General features: G+C 38.0%; 1 protein-coding gene across 2 annotated transcripts in view; it reads left to right on the top strand.

Annotated features, from left to right (window-relative positions):
- Positions 1-21,285, top strand: part of CEP112 (centrosomal protein 112) — a 275,736-nt gene that overhangs the window by 150,164 nt on the left and 104,287 nt on the right. The window lies entirely within an intron of this gene.

Below are 21,285 nucleotides of genomic sequence, written 5' to 3'. Positions count from 1 at the left end.
TATTTATAATCTTGTCTCATTTTCTTTCATGATGGATTTGTTTAAGGAAAAAAAGGTATCTCTTTTCCCCAACCCCCACACTCACCCCTCCTTTCCTTACCCCTGGGTAAATCCCTATGAAATATAACTGATTTCATTCATATGCCTTCTTGTTTAAATCTTTTGGGGTAACTCGCAAATATTCTTGTTTTTTAATATTTGACTGTATCTCTAATTTTGTCTTCTATATTTACATTATATGTTTGATTGCGTATCTCAGATGCTTAGATAAGATTATTTGGATTTGGGGTTGCTTCCTTCAGGTTTGTTATTTTCCTACACACGCACCCCTCCCATCCTCCATCTCTATGGTCACTGTTGGAAGCCATTTGGCAGAATAACCCCCAGCTGTGGTAGCATTTGACTCTTCAAACTTGTGGATGAAATGTGCACTGTCAGCATGGAAAATGATCTTTATTAGTTTTCAGTTCAAAAAATCATTCAGGATGTGCGTGGTTGTTTCATTTATTTTGTGAGGGGGGATGATATAGTTCCTAAGAGTCTGTTATAAAAGGCCTGCTATCACTCCATTTAAAAATTCGGAGTGATTTTATAGTAGAAAATGGCCTTCAATGAGCAAACAGGAAAAGTCTTTCTCACTTTACTGGGTGGCATTAGTGTAATTTATCGTGCATTTGTCAGTTTATGCCAAAATGGGTGTTTTTGTATGGAAGGCTGAACCACCATATGCTTTCCGCGCATTAGCTTCTTCCCTACACGGTTTAAGACCTTGGTTATAGGTATGCCTTTTTCATTTTAATAGATGTTAAGATTGCCTTTATCCAACTTATGATATGATTAAATTTGCTTAAGGATTTTATTTTTAATTTCTTTTTTTTCCCCACACATGGAAGATTCACATTCTGTAGAATTAAAAGCTAGGTTAGGAAATATACTAAACAAACCAGTCTGTGGGGAAAACTACCTGGCATAAACAGTATTTGTGTATTTCATAGGCACTGTTATTGTTTTCAAGTAAAATGAGGGAGTTTTGAGCATGCTCAGTAATAAGAAATTCAGAAGGCTGCTGCAGAATTGTATACCGCCCTTTTTATTCACATTTCTGGATAATGAACAAAAGATAAGTAATTGAAAGAGCCAGTCTTCTGATGCTCAATTATACAATTACTTCATAAATATCCTTTCAGTCATGTCATCCTCTCACCTACAACCCAGAAATAACATTTGTCTATCTCCCAAGGAAGTCCAGTACTTAATATGAGTGAATGGTATGTTGCTATAAAACATTAATTTGGTAAATATGCTGGTTATTCAGTGTGCGTACTGAAATTCACTTCCATTGGCGTGTGTGGACACAATGGGAATGCCTAGAGTAGTGAATTCAGAGAGAATATGCGAAATGCCTCTGAGTGTGTTCTTCCTATTTAGCTAGGTTGCAGTTTACTCATAGCTACAATTGGCTTTGTGGCATTTGGAAGTGGTGGTTGTTCAAACTGATATATTTTGTACTATTATAGGTATTACGTTAAACATTGAAAATGTGGTGACAGTCATTGGGATACTAACAACAGAAGTGTTGGGGGCCTTTTTAAAGTCTTTTTCTTTCCACTTTGAATATCCCTGCAGCCACTCCTGTCATGGCAGTGCTGGTAAAAGGGAAAAATATGTTTGCCTTTGACCCAGGGTAAAGACTGCTGTTTCTAATCTGAAATTGAATAATCATCCATCAGAAAACTGTTCCTTCTTTCAAAGATACGTTCTTTAAGTTGGGTTAATTATCAAGGTTAATTTAATAATGTTAAGTACTTCATCTATAAAACGCATTAAAATAATTAAAATTTACATTTAGATTAGCAATTGAGATAATATGTATTTGAAATGCCTTCCTGTTATCTTCTATCTGTCTTCTAGAGAGATACTAGTGCCACTTGTTAAATTTGTTGGGCTCCGCATTCTTGCTCCCAAGATTCATATTTTGGGGGTATTTCATAACTGATGCATAGTATTTTTATGATATGGTCATCAGTGGTGTCTGAATGAAAATGCAACCAGTTAAATTAGGCTTTTTCATTAAATAGGATAATGTTTGTAGATTTTGATTTCATTAGGTTTCTTTATGTTATGGTGGAGCTGCTTTGACACAGCAGAAGAGGCCATTTTGTTTAGCTAAATGAAAAGTGTAACTGCTAGGTATTTAATACAGTTTCAGTAATACCTAGCATTAGCCACAAATTAGCAGTATCTCTTGATGTAGAGGATCACCATATCACATAAGACTGATACAATTTAATGGAGCTCTGCAAAACTTTACTGAAAGCGGTTTTTAATTGCATCTCCACAGTCTCCAAGTTCAGTCACGTTTTCAGCTACTGAAAGATACCGTGCAAAGAATGCCACAGATTTCAATATGAAGATATAATTTTATTAGTGAATGTTAAAAAGGGAGTTAGTGTTTAAGGGGTAGAAGGAGACTGAGTCACCTACTATACTTGCTCTTAGCCAAAAGATCAACTCAACAACTGAATGAGTTATCTCCAGGCATTACTTAAGATTTTAGGTGGGTTTTTTTGGGAAAAAATAATGTTATTGGTTCTTGTATTATAAGTTCAGCAAGTTACTGAGCGAACCATCTTGATTTAAAGGGATGCCATATTTTATATAACCAATTAACTTTTGTATACTATTAACATTCCACTTTAGTACTTAGTTTAATATATTTTCAAAAGATTTTTTTCCCATAGAGGTGAAATGCTTGGGGTGGAGTAAACTGACATGTGGGTCAATAAAATTCAAAGGAACTTAAAGGCTTTTGTACCATGCTGTGTTCTTTAGTCTTTTTCTTTAAATCCTGTATTTTGTCTGAGCTGCAAGAATATTGTTGTTAATAAAATCATATTTTTCTTAAAATGTAGAACTTTTGGTTTTTATTTTATTTAAAGTTTTAGTTCTGTATTTCCATTTTCTCTTTGATATTTAAGATTATTTAGAGCTACTTTAGAAGTACCTTAAGTAATCTTTCTAAAATATAGTTTGACCTTTAAAAAAGAAAAAATCAGCTTGTATATTCTTTCAAAACACAATGAACCCATTGAATAATGGGGAACTTTTATTTTAATGAAAGCATCCATAGCATGGAGTTTGAGATTTCCAGGTCAAGACATTTCTCATAGTAGAGAATAATAAATCTTATTTTACAGAAACAAATTGTTTTACTAAAAAGACATTCTCCATGTTATTTTTCTTTAGTTGGCCATATTGGATAATGGGGTTAGGAAATTTTAATAACTAATCCTAAGGAAGCTACCAGAAGATGTAGCAATTGAACCATCGTGTCTTCCTTGATCCAATTAATGTCACTCTTTCCTTAGCACCTGACATGGACCCTTACCACCTCTAAGATTCCAGTCTTCCAGCTGCTCTATAAAGTTATATCATTTTTATTCTTGTTCCTTGGCCATTTGACCTTTGGGGTAGGGACAAAAGAATACACCCCCTTAACTTTACTTAAAACACAGTGCTTTCCAGTAAAGTAAAGAAGGGGCTAAGGAACCTAAAGCCTTTTTAGTAATGTGATAATGTGCAGGTTCAGCATTTTCTTCTTTTCATAACCAGGTCAGGAATAATTCAAACAGTGAAGCACAATTCATCACATCACTGTTTGTAGCTGTAAGAGTAACTCCATTTTTAATATAATGTTTTATTGTTTCAAAACATCTGGTTCACAATAAAGTAAATTTAATCAGGATTTAGGCATGTGTTAGTCTTCAGATATCAGTTGCCAGGAAAAAAACCCTAATCAGTTCTACAGGTACGCAAGTGTAGATGCTCAAGTATGAAAGAAATCATGGAAGAGGAAATTGGATGGGCTTGGAAGGGGGAGTTAATTAACGATTTTCACCTTGCTTAAACCTCTCTTTCCATTTCTTCCTGGTTCCTCTTTTTTCTGTGCATATCCAAATTCTCTCTCTATTCTCCTCCCTTTGTTTCATTTTCCCCTTGTAGATTCATGACTCCTTCCATAATGCACCCTCCAAGGACAGAGCAGTCTATCATTTCTTGTTTTCTAAGCTCACGTTCTCTCTCTTTTAAAACCAGTTCTTCCCTCAGTTCTTCCTGTGTTGGACTCCTCACCAATGATCTTTCAACTCTTTCCTGGGTAGATTATTTCCTTGCCTTTATTTTTTATGAGTGAATTTTATATTTGTTGACTGCACCATATGTATTGCTTTATAAAATATATGTATGCTTATGGTATTCTATAAATCATAATAACTTCAGAATAGGGAAAATGGAAAATACTAGTTCACTGTATACAGCCATTATGAAATAATGTATTGTATTTCTTCAACGGACACCTAGCATCACTTACTAAAAAAGGAAAATGTAAAAAATTCTGTTTTGTAGCCACAGTTTAGACTACAAAACTGTACATGAATAAACCTGACTATACCTAAATTTTACCATTACAATATTTCATCCAGAAATTGAAGGGTCCAGATTGTTACTTCAAATGAAAAGCGAAGTGCGAGGGATTCTTAAATTGTGAATCATAGATTTGCAAACTTTCATCTGTGGACTGTTTACTGGTGGCAGATAAAAGTTTGTCAATAGATAATGACTTATCTTCTATCTTTCTAATTCAGTTAAAGATAACGAATATAATTACTAGCTTCTCCGTATATTTGTTTTTCATGTAAACTATGACTGTAGTTTCCACAGAGATGCTTTCTCTACTTTTAGTTGACTGGGAGGAGGTTGGTACAGTCCATGTATTAAAATGGGACATTAACATTGACTCCTTGCACTAAAATGTGAGCTCATGCTATTGAAAAGATTCAGAATGACTGCCACATTGCTCTGTATGCCTGGCTCTTACTCTGGATTTTTTGTGCTTTTCTACCAATTATAAATATCTAAAATATCTAACGTGAAGATATCTTTGCAGCATTTTCCTGCAAACAGTTTAGTATATGGCAGACAGAATCTGAATTCCTGAATCTGTCTGAGCCACCTAGTTGAAAGCCAACTTCAGGTATATCTAAGCAATCTGCAGACATACCTTTAACTACTGCCTAGTCATACCTGTAGACCAAAGAGTTAACAGTGAACATCTACTATAAAATTGAGGTGAAGAATAAAATGTAGGACTCACTCACCCTGCAGTGAGCCCCACCTAGGAGCTGCAAGTGGAAGTTGCCTGTGGGTCTTGCTTAAAACAGTAAAAAAAATCTGTGATTCATGTGGGCTTATTTCAGAAGGAACACCTTATTCTTCTGTGTTCCCACTCTTCTCTCTTCTGCCATTTTTTTGCCACATCCATTGTGTCCTTCTACTACTGCTGCATCTTTGCCTTTTTATTGCATCTGAATTTAGATTGTGAGGTGTTCAAAGCAGGGATTGGGACTGTATCTGCTTCTGTCGAATATGTAGTATAAATTGTGGGTAGCCAGGTGCCCTGAATTAATGCATGTCCTAAAAAAAATCTGAACATAACAAAATGTTGTATAAATTACTTTGCTGATTAAAAATGTTCAATTTGTTTAGTGAAAAATTCACTATACTTTGTGCTGTATTCATAGGATGTAGGAAAAGGCAAGCAGTTGCCATAGAAACTAATATATCACATGATATATTCCCTGATTCTTAACTGTAAGGTTGGTTTTTTTAATGGACTGTTTATAAGAGAATTGAGAATATATTATGTGTTATATTGTGAAATGTGAATTGAATATATAAGTGGCTATTTTCTGTTGGAACATAATCATCATTTTATAAAGTTTTAATGCATTTTTTATTGTTAAAGAAATGATATATGAAGTTAAATGAAAAAGATGGAGTATAAAAAAATCTGCTTGAGAAGGGAGGGCAAAGTGTACAATATGTGGGCAGTTCTTTCATCTACCCCCATACTTCCAGTGGAGAAGAAATGATTCTTGCATAAAACTTGATTAGTATAGGATTCCATTCTTAAAACGTGAGATTGACCTTATCCAACAACTAGAATCCGGTTCCATTATGCGTGCCAATTATTCTCAGTATCTTTGCTGCATAACCGTTGGCCACCAGGCCTGACTTCTGCATATAAAAATGTTGAGTGTCAGTTTAAATGCCCTATTATGAACTTCCCATGCTGTCAGCTGTACCTGGAATAACCATCTGCTTCTCTTGCACATAGCCCTCCTTTAGAGCAAACTTCTAATCTCATTTTAACCCATTCTTCTGAAGTCACAATTTTTTCCCCTACTGCACACACAGTGAAATAGAAACAAAAAATTAAAATGGTAATTTCAAATTTTATATACAACATAGTAATCACACTACCATATGTAATAAGGCCTTTCTTTTCTGTCATTATCATGCTAGTGGTGATTGTTCACAAATGCTAAGTCATGTATGTTTGAGAGATTAATTTGAATTATAGTTTCATTTTATTGGGTTCTAAATTAACTGTCTCAGCTCAGGATACTAGGATGTCACTGTTGACAAAGGCAGACATGTGCTTAAGTGGTAGAAGCAGAATGAGAAAAATGTTAGTATACATAAGATACAGGATGGGAAATTATATAAAAAATATTAGAATGCCATTATATAAATTATAAATAAATTGCTATTGTCATCCTGTGTTTAAAAGATTCTGTTTGATGAGAATGACAAGAGCATAGCAAAAATTATTTCATCAAGAGCAGAAAAAGTTGAACAAGTTATCCTGAAGACATAATCAAAAAGAAGGAACGTTACTAAAATACTTTAGTATAACAAATTGCAGGAATAGGACAGTTTGGGCACATTTTCCCCCTTTCTCATAATACTAGTGCAAAGCTGGGTTCCATTAGCTTGAAAGGCTGCCAAATCCAAATGAATTGAACAAAGTATTTTTTCATGTGATGCACAGTTAGCCCACGGAACTCGGTGCTAAACGGTATTATGGAAGCCAGAAGCAAAGGGTTCAAAACGATGGGAAGTGTATACGAATCTTACGAATCGAAGAATCAGTTATCAGAATAGACATTTTTAAACAGTTTTGGCAAGAGTATAACCCCTCACTCTTCAGGTCAAAATCCATTTTCTTTTGGGGATTAGCGGGGGATTTTCTTTGGGGCAAATTCTTCTGAGTTAGCTGCTTGAGAAGCCAGTGGTTATCTTGCAAGCATTTGCTACCTGGCCACTCTTGGAAAACCAGTAGTGAACTAGATGGATCACTGAACTGATGGAGTATGGAAGTTCTTGTATCCATTTAATATATTTCCCCCTGGTTAAATTGGAAAAAAATTACCTTTCCTTTTTTTCTAAAATTGTGTCTTGGGAGGAGCTCCCTGAGAACATCTCCAAAGTTACCTTTATTTCCTCTTTCAGATGTCTTAACATGTTTGTTGTGTTGCCAACAAAAAGCTTCATCATAAATAGGGCACTGGACACTGCTCCCCCTCATGCTGACCAGTATTGTCTCATCATTTCCTTGTACTTCCCCCACCTCTTTGTATGCAGCTTGTTTTTGGGGCAAAGACTCTTCTCTTCTGCAGGTCTCAAGTGTCTTCTGCAGGTCTCAAGTGTCTAGCACAGTGGCACCTTCACCCATGACTGAGGCTTCCATGTCTTCCGGTCAGAAAAACAAATAAATAATTCACAGTAATAATGATTAGTAAAATTGCTATAAAATATGTAATAACTTTTAAATTACTCAGTGGTCAAGGGCGGTACTTGTGGTAACTACAGTATTTAGGATCCTCAACTACAGCATTACATTTTTAAGTGTAGGAGTGGGAAAAAAATATCATGGTAGTTAATTTCACATGGAATTGGCAACTGCTGTGTTGTTAGTAAAGCCACTGTATTCTCAAGCATGCACCAGAATGAACTTCGAGAGTGTGATTTTTCAAGAAAAATCTAATTGCAGTTCAAGGGATGCCTAATAGGGATGTAAATGTACGTGGCCACATCCCATGGAAGTTTAACTGCTGATGAGATCAGATTCTAAATTTGCTTATGGATATCATTTACAAAAGGGACTACATTGTAAAAAGCCTTGATTTTTCTATGGTGTAAATGCTGTTTGCTTGTTGATACAAAATTGAGGTTCCAGAGGATTGCAGCTGAACAACTGAGCTACTAGTTGTTGTTTTGGTAAAGCAGCTTGTGCGGAGAAAGTTGTTTGATCAATGGTTTGCCAGTTTTCTGAGTGCTTAGTGAAATTTCAGTGCTATGGAAAATTGGTTGGATAAATTGGACACAGTCTTCTTAAGTTTGTTTTTTTTTGCTGTGTACAGGAGGTATTTAATAGAGCGGGGTGGGGGGGAGGCATACCAGAAATTAAGCCCTGTCCCCTCCCCAGGTGCTACTCCAATCCCTTCCCCTGGCTGCTCTGCTTTCTGCCCCCGGCCCTGTACACCCTGCCCAATGTGATGCTCTGCTTTCTACTCCCTGTCCTATCTGCATCTGTGTTCCCTCCTCCCTCCTCAATCTACTGCGTACCACACAGAGGCTAACCATGCCACTTGTATCACTTGTGATGCAGGTTGGCCCTCCTGGGATAGAGGGATGTTGAAATCCTATGTTAAACTGTTTTCAGTGCAGTGGAAGTGGCAAGGACAGCATCTTGAAACATCTCTACTGAATGCCTGGAGGGCCTTCGAGCATGTACATCAGGGCTTATGATGCCTGATATACACCAAAAGCAGCTGAACATCTCCTACTTTGGGCACCTGATGTTAATAACATCAATGTACTAGCAGATCAGTTTTGGACCAGTTGTCTAGCACCTCAACGAATTATGTGGAAAAAAATTCCTATGATCCATTCAGTCCCACAGTTCAAAGGTACTTTAAGTACCAAATTAAAGAGTAAAACACCAAAATAGAAATGATGACAGTCTACAGTTTTGAATGTTAGCATCACTTGTTTTGGCAGCATCACTATTCTTAAAACAATAGGATCCATATGATGGTAATTTTCCTGATTTCAAGTAATAAATATGAATTTATGGTCCAAGTAAATTATTACTCAGTACCACTGTTGAGTCCAGTAGACAGTTTCACCATGAAGTAATAAGGAGAAATTCTGGAGATACAGTTATTTGTATTTTTCTTTTATGTGGTTCTATGATGGGGAAAGAGAAACCACAAAACCAAAGAGAAGCTTTGCCCTATCCTGTAGCTGACATAGTTTGGCTGAAGATATGTCAGTTGAGAAATATGAGACCTTCCATAAAGTTCTGCACACTCCCACATTAAAGTGTCACAGAGAAATGTTCAAATGGAAAACCAGTTACAAATTACAGATGAAATGATGAGGGCAAACTCTACCGGGTAGGGATTCCCACCATTCCCCAGACAAAAGACATACTGCTTCAGCTCAGAGAAAAGCCTACAGGCTACAGTCAATCCTTTTTCCACTTCATTAGGAAGAAATAGGAAAAATGATATGGCCAGAGTTTCTGAGGAAGAGGTGAGTGGCACAGAAGTCAGTCCAAGAAATTTACTGTTTACAGATCACCCATTGGTAACTCCTTTACCTTTAGCAATTCTTCTAATGACTGTCTTCCTCTAGTTAACTCTACTACCATGTCAGCTGCAAAGGGATGAAAATCTGCCTCCCTGCTTAGTCCAGGGCCTCCTTTAATCAGTAATGCTGATTCAATGCTCTGTATTCAGCTTGACGCTCATGACTTGAGGAAGAGCGCATAGGGAAAACAGAAGGTATCTCGTATGTTTTGCCATGGGGTCGTTGTCTCTGGCCCAAATTGGCACATAGATTTTGGGCCAGAGATGCATTTTGTGCTGGGTATATATTGAGTTAGAGGAAGCCTAGGTATACTTTCTGTAAACCTCTTGTGTCTAGGGAAACTTTTCATCAACCACTGGGGGTTCTCTTAATACGATGAATAGTTGTGATGTGAACTTAGGTGATACAGCTACATCTTGGTCTGCTCACCCTTGAAAAAGCGGTTGTCACCATATCAGCATCTTTTGATAAAAATGTTTCCTTTTTTAGTAGAATAGCATAGACTCTGACAGTGATTTAATGTTTATGGTGTAGATTTCATATTACAAAAAACCCCCCATTTTTTTCACAGTGTGGCATTAGTCTTTTCCCCCCAGTTACTCTATATTTGGCAGCAAATTAACTTTGAAGGAATACAGTGCATATCACAATTCTCCTTTGCTATACTGAGGAGTCATTTTTGGATCTTTTAGTTCAGTCAGACCAATGACTGACACTGGTAATGTCTTCAGTTTCCATACATTTGAAAGACCTTTTTTGACAGCGAAGGTGATACGAAGAAGGAGCCAAAGTGCAAAAAATGATTAGCAGAGTGATGATATCATCAAGTGTTCAAAGACTTTGCAAATTGAAGCTTATTAGGCTGACATTTTGTCTTCTATTCAGCACTAATTGGAATCATGCCTGGTTGCATGATGTGAAAGATACTTAATACCTGAGTGTTTATCATGACAAAATGACAGAAATGGATGTCAAGGGGACCATAGACTTCTGTTTAAGAGAGAAAACAATATATTTCAAAATAAAATAGCGTATTTCATAGTATCTTGTGTTTATATGTATGAAAGGTTTTCTGAGATATTACATTTATGGGAGAACTTATACTTTTGGACCCTAAAGCATTGGCCTGATTGCAAGTATTCCATTTTAAGGCTTTCAAAGAGTTCTACTGAGTTTATAAAACAGCAGTGATTTAGTCAAAAAACCTGACACAGTGTTTTTACTTGAAACAGATCTGAAAATTCCACGAAGAGTGAACTCCACTCTTTTATACTGGAGATACGGTTCCTTTAAAGTTTTCTCTGACAGCTTGAATTCTTTTGTAGTCTCTGCTTTCTGGTGTATTGGCATCTGTAAAGTGAATATAGAAAACAGAAAGAGAGAGAAAAAGAGTGTGCCTGGAAAGGCAAGCAGCACAAACATGCAGTATGTTGGAAAATTTGAAAACAGATACGTGTCCTTTCCCTTTATGTAAAATCTGGGCTCGAAATCATTAGAAACTTCCAAGCATTAGCTGTCTATCACCTTCAGAGAGGAAAGGATGCTTACCAGCTTATAATAACATACTTTACTAACAAACAAGCTAGTCACTATCTTTGTCTTGCTCTGGAGGTAAGTAGGGATTCAGGAAGTTAAATTCCAGTCTTCACTAGACCTGTTGTATAGACAAAAAGATTTGTTAATTTAGCCCTTGACAGCAGTTGACTAGCTATTTGTTGAAATTATTTTTTGAATTGCTCTTTTTAAAAAAAATAATTAATACTGAACCTTGTGAAGTAATATAAATACATGAGAAATAGCTCAGGATTTTACAAGAACCATTGCTAATTGCATGTCTATCTTTTTATCATCTTCCATAGCAGTCATTAGAGTAAAAGAATATTTGTAATCAGTAGTTCATTATTTCTTTTAGTATGGTCCATAGAGGCCACCTGAGGGATCTGGAACTTGAATTAGCCATGGTACAAATATATAATATACTTACTCTATAAGTGGGTGGAATAAAATGATGCAACAAACACATGGTGGGAACTCAAGATAAACAATGAAAATATTATGATTAGTAGAGTATTACCATATTCACCTAAATCTAAGACGGGGTTTCCTCTTATTTTAACACCGGGAGAAAAGCCTCTCATCTTGGATTTGAGTATGAAGTGGGGGGGAGCTGTGTGTGATCGCTATGAATTCGACTCCAGCCCCAATCCAAGGTCAGGGCCAGAGCTGAAACTGCTGCTTTTGACCTCTACTATCTATCCTCTGATCCATGGCTCCTCTTGTTCCCCCAGCACCTCTGTCCCCCTGCCTTTCCCATCCTCTTCCCCATCACACTGCTTACCCTCTGGTGCTGACATGGCTCCAGCCCTGCTCCAACCCATGGAGAACATGGCAACAACAGCTTCAGCCAGGCCTTGGCAGAGGTCAGGGTAGGTAGTATGGGACCAGCAGGGGCACATGCTAGGGTGGCAGGCAGGGTAGTAAGTAACGGCAGGGGACAAGTGGCAAGGGACAAGCAGCAGGGATCAGGGTGCTTGACTGTTTCCCCCCATCTGCCTACACCACCAGCTGCCCCCTCACTGCCTCCCATACTACTGTGCGTCCCCCCGCCAGTACTTTCCCCACTGCACTGGTTTGGGGAGGGTGGGGACAGGGCAGGGACAAATTTAATATTTTTTCCAGTAATAAGATTCTATACATGGACAATTATAACATATTTATAAATCATCTTAAATGTAATCATTCTTTAAAACTTCTCATTATTGATCTGGTGCCATAAAAAAGCAGGTTAAAGGAGAGTATCTTGTGTTGGTAGTTTGTGTAATGTTTTATTGGTATTGAACAATAATTGGTATTGAACATTGGTATTGGTGTGTGGGAGAGGGGGAATATCAATTTTGGTACTGTTAGAGAAAAAATGTTGTTTTTCACATTTTGAATTCAACTCATATTTTACAGAAGAGGCTAATGTGTATGTGCACTCCTGCCCTCGGCAGGTGGAACCAGAATGGCTCAACTGTGTGTCGGTCTAGGAGGATGGAATAGTTAATGCCCTGTTTTAGGTTGCTTAACAGTTTTAAAACTTAATTAGAAAAATTAAAAAATCCTATTTATTAACATGGCTTTGTATAGTTGGAAGCTAATAATATATCCCATGCATGATAGCTGTTACATGGGTACATAGTTGGTGTATGTTAACGCAATCTAAGGCATGTAGTTGATCATGCAGCCTACGTTAGCCTGGGATATAGGGAATTGAGGAGTGCCAGTGCCGTGCTGTGGTAGGAGGAGAGTTAAGATCCCCCATGCATGGTAACCACATCAGTGCAGATTTGTAAGGTGGCAAGACGTTCTTATACAATGGCTTTAGCATATGGTGTGCAATTTCTGGGGTGGGGAATAGTCAAAGACATTCAAAGACTTAGTTAAAGAGGGGTGTGTGTGGGAGGGGTCCAGTCCGTCCCGCAGTCTCATTGTTTTTATATTCCAAAGGATTCCTCAAATGTTTATTGGTGAAAAGTTTCATAGTTTGTAGCAGATATTTGAGATTCAGCAGGGAAGAAGCCTTGGGGCTAGAGAAGTGCCTCTTCTTTGTTCCATGAAATTCTGTTTAGGTTCAATTGAATTATGAGCTATAAAAAAAAAAGAAGCCATTTCCTTTTTCTTGCATGTGATCTTAAGAACACATACCAGTGCGTGTTGCTGGTGTGCCAAAATAAGAACTGAGCATTAACATAAGGGGCCGAGTCTATGCTGCCACCTGAGTAGTATCAACAGCACAGAGCAAGGAGAGGAGAGAACTGGGTGTGTTTCCTCTATCCCACTGACACCCATCTGCATGCATCCTCTCTCGTAGGGTACCACAAGAGCAAGTAATGGGACAATAAAAGCCAGCAGCATCCTGAGTTGCGTTAACAGGAGTGTCGCTTGCAAATCAAGAGAAGTGATTCTTCCTCTCTATTCAGCACTGGTGAGGCCTCACCTGGAGTCCTGTGTCCAGGTCTAGGCCTTCCACTTCAAGAAAGATGTGGACAGTTTTGAAAGAGTCCAGTGGAGGGCAACAAAAATGATTAGGGGCCCAGGAGGCAAGATTTATGAGGAAAGGTGGAGAGAAGTAGGGTTATTTACCCTGGAGAAGACAAGACTGAGTGGGGATTTGATACCAGTCTTCAAATACCTGCAGGGTGATTATAGAGAGAATGGAGATGGGCTTTTCTCTGTGGCTTTAAAGGACAGGACTAGGAGCAATGGCCACAAGCTGCAGCAGTAGAAATTTAGGTTGGAGATTAGGAGGAACGTTCTGGCTAAGAGAGTGGCTTGGCACCAGAACAGGCTACCTAGAGAAATTGTGGGATCTCCATACTTGGAAACTTTCAAAAGCAGGTTGGACAGACACTAGACTGGGATGCTTTAGCCAGGGATGCTCCTGCCTTGAGCAGGGACCTGAACTAGATGACCTTGTGAGGCCCCTTCTTTATGATCCTATGGACCTGTCTACCATATTTGTTCAAGTACCACAGCACCTTTTTTTTGTGTGTCTTGAGTGGGAAAGCTACTTTCTGTGCTGGATTGGCTATCTAGGGATACTGTAATACTACTAGGGCTCTGCTTTTCTCCACGGTCACAGAGTGGAAAGGGAAGAGTGCAATCTTCAGTGTGAGAGTAGTTTTAACTTTCTGACAGCTGAGCAGCCAAAAGCTGCTGTCAATTTGGCAGCATCTGTGAGTGGCTTAAAACTAGCTTTTGTCTGAGTAATGCCAGTCAGGATTCAGCCATGACTCTGGAAAATTCTTTGTCTCTTTATTGTGCCTTCTCAAAATGAGGCTCATGTTTTTGTGAGCATGCAGTAATCATGAAAATAGACCAATAAGACAGTTAGTTGCATTGCAAAATCATCAAACATTCAGAAACTAGGAAATCGCGGATTTCCATTTGCCCTTATAAAACATTTGTTTCGTAACATCTGGGGCCACCCTGCCCTACCTTCTGCCATTTACCTCTGCCTTAATTCTACCCTGTCGTATGTATGCTTTATAATCAAGTCTTGAACAGGAGTGTGTGTTGTTTTTTCCCTACGGACACCTACCTCATTCAGCATAGTTTGTCTCACAAGACAGTAAGGTGACAGAGGAAACAGGTAATCTGGCATTTCCAAAATTTCCAATGCTTAAATTTTGCGACCTAGATAATCTTTTCACACAGTTTTTTGTCTGTACTACAATATGTACTGGTATCAGCTTCCCTTAGCCCAGATGGGGTGCTTGTACTTTCAGAGCAGGCTCTTAGTAGTTCGTAGAGACCACGATATGTGACATAGTGTTTGCTGGGTATGTGCACAGGTGTGTGACAATATATCTGCTCATTTTTATTTAAATGTTTTCATGCAAATGGTGAACTTGTTTGACCCAGGCATCACACAGCTCTGTCAGCGCACTTCACACTTAACTTGTGCCTGAAGTTTGGGTGAGCCCATCTCGCTTCTTTTCATTTGGGATCTAATTCATTATTTGAATCTGAATCTTCAGAGGAGAAAGGTCCATGCATTAATTAATTATCCCTCAATGTGGTATCTTTATTTTATTTGTTGAGAAATTGCTATAAGGACTGGCATAATGTAATGTAGTATTTGATTTGTTTGAGGTCCCAGGCTCAAGCAGATACTTATTCAAACACAATACGGTAGACTTAGGCAGAAGTACTACCGAATTAAGCTGTCAGCTTATTTTTGGGAGTGCAAGGACTTGTTTCTGTTGTGTGCAGATATGCTACAGCTAACATATATTATGGTTATGAAGGTTATAGATATAATTTTTCTAAAGGAGATGAGCGATAGTATAAAAACATCTTCATAACCCACAACGGAGACTATGTTTTTCAAACTAGGGTTTATTTTTCAATACACGTAAGAGGTTTCTAGATAACATTCCCTTTTCGAGGAGCCTAGAAGCCCTTGCCAGTTTAGGGTAAGCTGAGGAATTTTTCAGAAGCATTATTCATTAGGTAATTATAAATGCATGCGTTGTTTAGTGCCCATGAAGGGTATAAACCTGAACTCAGTCACATCCTCAGTTAATGTATGCGAATTGTTATGGTGCTAGTAATAGCACTATTAAAGAACAAGAGCTGGCAACACACAGTAACTTTGTATTTGGCCAGTCCCATCAAATTACCATAAATATTTGAAGCAATCTGAATAGTTTTGGACTCTCTAGTAAAGCTTCCCTGTTCTTATCTCGCTCTGGAGGAATGTGGAATAAAGTATTCATTTAACCGAGTATAAAAATATGTATGCTATACAGTTATAATCATATGTCATTAATCAGAAAATACTGCAGAAACTCTGACAAATTAAAAACACAAGGATGTGTCTGCAAGGGCTTTTTCAGTCAATAAAAAATTGCTTCACCTCTCAGGCAAACTATTTAATGGCAACTTCTTGCTCGGTGTACTGACATCTTCAAAGGCTCTGACATCTGTCGGCCTTTGAACTACCATTAAAAAATATTATCCCATTTCCATTCTTTTATGCCCATTTTTTTAATTATAGCCCTTCTTTCAAGTTAGGAACATGGTTGGTTTAAATGATGCTGTCCTTTCGTTTTCAGCCACCCAGCTGCGGTTTGAATAAATTGATGTAGAATCAAAGGCGGGACTTTAAAGGGAAAAGGTTTGATGGACTTGGACTCCGAACCAGATGAGGTTTTATGATGAAAAGGGTTTAATCCCAGCACAGGCATCGCTTCTATCAGTCGAACAGTACAAAGCGATTCATATATATAGGTTCACGAGAAATGATCTATTTTTTTTAAACAGCACAGATCTCTTCAGGACTTGCAAATGTGGCATTAGCTAATATTCAGAGAGCTGATTTCCTTTCATCCAGCAGAAGCTTATGATTATAGTACAGTTCTCGAATTGGAAATGAGAGCTGCAACACAGATTTAAAGCTATGCTGTCTGATTTGTATTCAATATACATGTCACTGCGGGACAAGCTAGTCTAGGCCGAGCTGGTTCAATAAAAGGAAAAAACAGTTTCATCATCTGAGATTCTGAGAAGACGAAATAAAAAGGTGCCAGTTAATTAGTATCCATATTACCTGGCTATTGTGCTGGGATACTGAGAAGATTGGCATCTTTTCTAAAATTGTACAAACAGAATACTACATATTTGGCATCTTTCTGCACTGGAAGTTGAGAGGCAAAAGCATGTAGCATGAATCAGTAATGGCTTCTAATGTAGAAGGGGGAAGGCAACATTTGTTTTGCAGTATATTAGCTTCAGGGAGGCATAGCTGAAAGAATCATTGCTGTTCCTTTATAACAGTAGCATTTATTAAGGCAGTAATTATGCATACTTGTGAATAGATCTGAGATCTCTCTCTAAAAACGCAGTGGTTGCTATTTGTCAGCAAATACCAGATAGGTGTATCTGATATATCATAGGCTCTTCCCTGTTACAGCAGTTCCGATCCAGGAAAAAAAATAGCAATCATTTTGTTTTCTTTAGATGCTTTTGAATAAATGTGTTAGTTTGCTACAGATATGGTACATATTTATGAGTGTTTATTTTATTTATTTATATTAATAAAGTGCCCTTCCAGAGTGTGGGAGCTGTCTATAAAAGGAAAAGTAGTTCGTTTCGAAAGACAACAAACAGATTTCCCTTTGGCAGGCTGTGGTTTATTGTTTTTACAGAAATGAGATGGCTCTATTTGATATAGCAGCCGTCACCAACAGTATCCCTTCCAGTCCTCTCCCCCGCCCTCTTTCAGCTCTGTGGTCATCCCTAGTCAAAAAATTAGATTTAGGACTGATATGCATAATATTTGAACACAACTCCCTGGCCTGTTGCCCAGCAATAGTCAGTCTATTATAAATAGACTGTAATATTTTAAAAATGCTTTGCATTCTAATTTTTGTAGGTTCAGAACATTTCATAGTCAGGGCTGCAGAAAACTCTGCCCAAGGACCAAATTGGGTTACCTGTATGCAGTTTGCTGTCCAATTCATAGTAATTGCAAGATGCAGTGGCTTAGCTTCAGAAGGAGCACAGGATAATGCTTCATCTGTGGCATGGTGGTTAGAGCATGGTGCTGGGAAGTCAGATGGAGGTTCAGCTTTTTCTGGGCCTAGAACCCAGTTCTTCCAGTTTCTGGGCAAACACCCTAACCACTACTTAGCTATTGGGGTTAAAATGTGGGAGGGCACCCTTCTTCTCTTCATTTTTTTTTTTGGAGCTTGCGCTTAGGCACATTTATACCTGTCCACATAGCTGCCTGCCCAGTGCCTAACCTATAGCACACACTTGCTAGCTGTGTGGATGCTTACATACCCATTGTGCATGGCTAATAGAATGACAAATTGTGTCTAAATGCCAAAAATGTCCCTCACATGGCTGGAAAACTGCCATCTAGCATGTAAAGAATAATGGAATCTGACTCAGTCCCCATCCATCATCAAAAAATGTGCAATGGAGACTTAAAGAGCACATCTGTGTTCACCATAAAGAAGTTGCCAACTGGCAGGTGTTGGAAGAAGGGGGTGTTCACTCTCAAAGGAAGGCAGCCAGTTGGGCTATTTGATGTCTGGATAAGGTATGAGGACTGATGCCAAGTTTCATAAATATAATATTTTTAAATAGAAATAATAGATCTGATTTTCCAAAAGGAGGAAGTAGGAAGATTAATGTTCCGTTGTGCATCTCAGTTGTTACCACAGTTTCATACACCTAGTTGTTTGATTAGCAGTGCCATTGCTACTACCTTCCAGAAGAGAAGACTTGCAAAATGTATGGGTTGATCCCTTCCTGCAGGTCTATAACGAAAAACCATAATAGTTTTTTTGGGTGAAGAGGGATGTAGGGCTTGAGGGCTTTTTGCACATTGATCAAATCAAATGAGGCCTTCATGCTTGATCAAAAATTTATCGTCTTCAACAGAGCAGCTTTATATCGCTAGTTAGAGTGCTTCCTGGTGCATCAGATTCTTTAATGAGGGGAATAGCACACACAGGATAGACGGTTTCAGCCATCGTCATCTGTCAGCCCAGTGTGTAACAGAACGCTTGTTTATGGATTACAGAGTTCACTAGCAGACGTGAGACTTCCTAGAAGTATGTTGGAGTTACAGACACTTCAGCTTGTTTTCACGTCTTTCATGAATCAAGGGCAAAGCTGTGCCAATTTTAACAGACACTACTACTATAATGAACAAGTTGACATACTCTGGAAATGGTGTATTCTGCATTACATCACTCCTACTAGTTCTTCATCTGCCCAAGGAGGAAATGGCAAATTACTTGAAAAACATACCATACAAACATAATTTTTCAGGAAGGCTATTGTTGTAGCTGCAGTCATTGGGAATGGGAGAGCCTCTCGAATAGGCACCTCTTTAAATAGGAAAAAAAAATGTATTGGCTTCAGTTTTGTTCTCAGAAGGAGGTAGATTAAAGAAACCCATATTTTGTGGCAGTTTTTGTTGTTGAGGATTCTGATATGCCTGGTTTTCCTTACCACTGTTCCCAGGAATCCTTAGAGAAATAAGGCTAGGCTGAGCTCAGATAATTGCAGGTAACTCCAACTTGTGCCCATCAGCTATTGCCATTAAAACTTTTTGGTTTTGTTTATCAGGCCCACAGTTAAGTTCTTTATCTGGACCTAGATCATGATGCTGGTGCTGAATCCTGTTTTGGACTATTCAGTTTGGGTCCAACAAATGTTAGAAAATTATGGAGGAATTATGTATTCCAGAAAATGGAAGAGGTTTTAACTTTATCTCAGAACACAACGTAAGTGTCCAGTTTCTTCAGTTCTTTAATAATGGATTTTTTGTTTTCACTCCCAACAGTTAGGCTGTCTTGAAGTACACTTACAAGCCACCTCTTACAGTCGTCTTGCAATACAATGATTTTTAATTGTTCTACATCTTTGAATAAGGAATGTTCAAGGGATGAGCACCTCTTCCTTGGGAACCTGAATCTGTTCTTTCTAAGCTGATAGAAATACCATTTGTGTCTCTTCATGTTCCACCTGTTCATCAGGAGCCTCTTAAAGGTGGTGATAATAGAAGCTAGGGGAGTCTTTGATATTTAAGCCTGATAAATTTTCCGTACTACTTGGTAATCCTAAAGAGATACGGCAACAAAACATCCTCACTCTAGGTTTCTCTCCGAGTGGTTTCCATCTTTTATTAAACATTTAAAAAAAAATTTCTCCTGTATATTTCATTTTATAACAGAAGAATTCCAGCTGCATGGTTTAGGTAGTATTTTAGTTCACTATCTATATTTGCAGGTATTAGAGGAGAAGGCAGCATAACAGATATAGAAGTGTGATGAGAGATGCAATAAAAAGCAAATCAGTGCACAATGTTCAACTCTATCCAAAGCAAACATAATGTACATCACATGCACGACAGCTAAATACACATAAATGCATTGCTAATATTCTTTTTTTCTTTTAAGGACTTGCCAGTGTTGTCACATAGATGTTTCATTGTTGAGAAGGGAGGTATTCAGGAACAATAACTCTGTCAAGGTGTGTTTTACGTCATAAGAAATTTGAGAACCCTTTACTTAACTCAACGCATTGTATACACTTTTTATAACTTTGCAGGTGTGTCTGTCCCTGCCAAATCAAAAGATTTATTTTTTTTGCCAAATCAACAGAAGCATTTATTGAATACCTTGGAAAAGCTTCCATCACTGAGATATGAAAAGGTAGCTCATGTAATTCATACATTGAGAGGAAATTGCTCTCTTGATCTGGCTTCTAAATCTGCTGCCTACTTAAAGAGAGCAGTCTTGCAATGTTTTTTTAACTAGTTCTCAGATGCATCTGTTTAGATAATTGGCATTGCTCATTAATCTCTGAGTGGGTTATCTATGCTGTCAGCTCTCAAAGCGAAAAGGTTATTTAGTTAATAATTGTTAGAGTAGACTCCAACCCATCACCCACTTCTGTAGAGTCATTTAGCTTGGATTCTGAGTGAAAAGGAGCTGTATGGTGGTTATGGGGTGCTGCCTTTCTAATGACCTTTGTATTTGTAAGTACAAAGAGCATGGGTAATGTGACCCAATGGCTAGTGTTCTAGAGCGCTTTGATCGTCACAAGGGCGTATACTCCCGAGCGTGTGGATCTTGGCAGGCTCCTTAAGGAGATGATTGCTAGGTACACATTTCTCTATCACTCTTCGTGTCTTTGGCATCCCTTCTTGACTCCTCCTATGATTGAACTAAAATGCCAGTGGTAAAGATTATGTTACTCTTTCTTATTTTTTTACCATGTCAGTCTTCTCCAAAACCTCTCTTGGCTTCCTGCTTTTATCATATCAAACTCTTTTTCTCACCTTTAGGAGTTAATGCAGTGTTACCAGGGTCTTCTGACTTGCTCTTACTTTAATTCTTCTTGTTCCTTTTTTTCTTTTAATATTACCTCCTTCTCTTATTTCCATACTTGATGTAATAATTTTACTTATGTTGCTTTCTGTCTTTGAAACGATCTTTTTTTTTCCTGCCTGATATTATTCTCTCCCCAGATCCACTTTTCATAATGGTCCAGACTTCCTTTATTTTGTTATTGTCATCATCACCATCATCGTCATCATTATCATCATGTCTCCTTATTCCCTATTTTAAGTATTATCCTGTGTTTTGGCTTAGGTTTGTCTTGTCCAACTGTGAACCCAATCCCATTTCCATTGAAGTCAATGCAGTGCTTCTGTGAGGTCTAAATTATTGACTTGTTGGTCAAGGATTTATGAAATATTATTTATACTTGTACATACAC

The sequence above is a fragment of the Crocodylus porosus genome, unplaced genomic scaffold, assembly GCF_001723895.1.
Source record: "Crocodylus porosus isolate Cpor-Errol unplaced genomic scaffold, CroPor_comp1, whole genome shotgun sequence".
In the NCBI taxonomy this organism is placed as follows: Eukaryota; Metazoa; Chordata; order Crocodylia; family Crocodylidae; genus Crocodylus; species Crocodylus porosus.
Note: the sequence above shows the minus strand (reverse complement) of the source record. Positions and strands in the feature narration are given on the sequence as shown.